Genomic DNA, 1,614 nt, shown 5'->3' with positions numbered 1-1,614 from the left:
CTTTTTGAGAGCTTTGAGAAACAAAATCCCTTTTTCAACTTTAGTTTAATTTTTAAAATATTAAAGTTTTAAAATATTGAGAAAAAGTTGTTATATTTTTTTGAAATAAAATTAAGTAAATCAAACGAAATCTTTATAAACATTCTTTACAGTCGGACCGTAAACTATTTCGTCGGCACCATACATTAAAATAGTAATAATAATAAACAATAATAAACAGCTCGTTTGTTGAAATTTATTTCGTTTTCAACATTCCGTAAAGTTTTAGGTTAATTTATTTTATAAGGTTTATATAACCGTATTTAATCGTTAAATGGATATTGCCATTTTTTGGTGCATCAGAAAAATCGAAGATTTATTCGTTAGCGATCCTCATTTTTCTGAAATAAAGATTTCTTCATTCATTTTCCCAGCACCCACGAATCACGATGATGATGGACATATCATTTCATTAGAGTAAGAATCATTCATAAATCAAATTATAATCTAGAAAACGAAAAGAAGTCGGTAAAAATTTTATTGTAAAAATGAAATGTTATTAATATTTAAAAAATATAACTCATAATCAATTTATATTGTTATAAATAAATTATTAATCAACTAATAATTTTTAAATTAAGATGTAGTAATTCCTGTGCATATGTCCTAAACTAGAATCTTTCAACACCCCAAAGCTTACAATACAAAGGAATATTTGCTTTCAACATAACATACCCAAAGCAAATTACACAGAGGAGGTTTTTGAAATTTATTTAGATAGTAAAAGCAAACAATTTTTTTTTTCAAACTTTAAAATATTTATTAATTATATTTGTTAAAATCAAATTCTTTAACTTAACTATTTCAACTGTAATGGACATTATTAAAAAATAATAGTTTAATTAATATTAAGCTAACATGAAATTCATTATGCTTTTAATTTAAATTGAACAACTGTTGATTTTTAATAGAATTAGTTTAATGATTAATAATGTTAAATGATTTTTAGTTTAACATTACTATTTATAAAATATATAATCCTGAAGGTGCTAGATCATGAGCATGTATATTTTTATATTCTTGCTTGTTGATTATAAAATATCTATCTTGCTATAATTAGTAATTAACTTTTAGTTAGATCAGTCCTACTTTTTTATTTATGGATTTCGGTTTTGTTTGTTGTATAACTGCAAAATGTTTGATTTTCATAATTATAAATTTATCTTTCATCTATCTTATATATATATTTATTTACTATATTTTATAAATTCTACCGAATGTTTGGCGTTAATATGTTTGTAGTTCGTTTTTTCGATTTTTCTCACTAAAGTTTTTGGGTGAATATATATATATAAAGATAAAACTAAGGTTGTAGAATTTGCTTCTGATGTAATCTATTAGAAGCAAAATCAATAAAACAATTGATTTAATAAATTTAAATTGTATAATTTTTGTTGCATTTTATTATTTAATTTACTTTTGATAAAACTGCATGTTGATAGAAAACGCTTTAGTTAAGTTAAAACGTCTTAATGTTGTATATGATGATTTTTTTTATTAACTCATAATAGTGGTTTGCATTCTGTACATCATTGAAATGATTTTCCATGTTAAATAACTCTTTGTTGACACATT

Source organism: Helobdella robusta (assembly GCF_000326865.2).
Source record: "Helobdella robusta unplaced genomic scaffold HELROscaffold_96, whole genome shotgun sequence".
NCBI lineage: Eukaryota > Metazoa > Annelida > Clitellata > Rhynchobdellida > Glossiphoniidae > Helobdella > Helobdella robusta.
Note: the sequence above shows the minus strand (reverse complement) of the source record.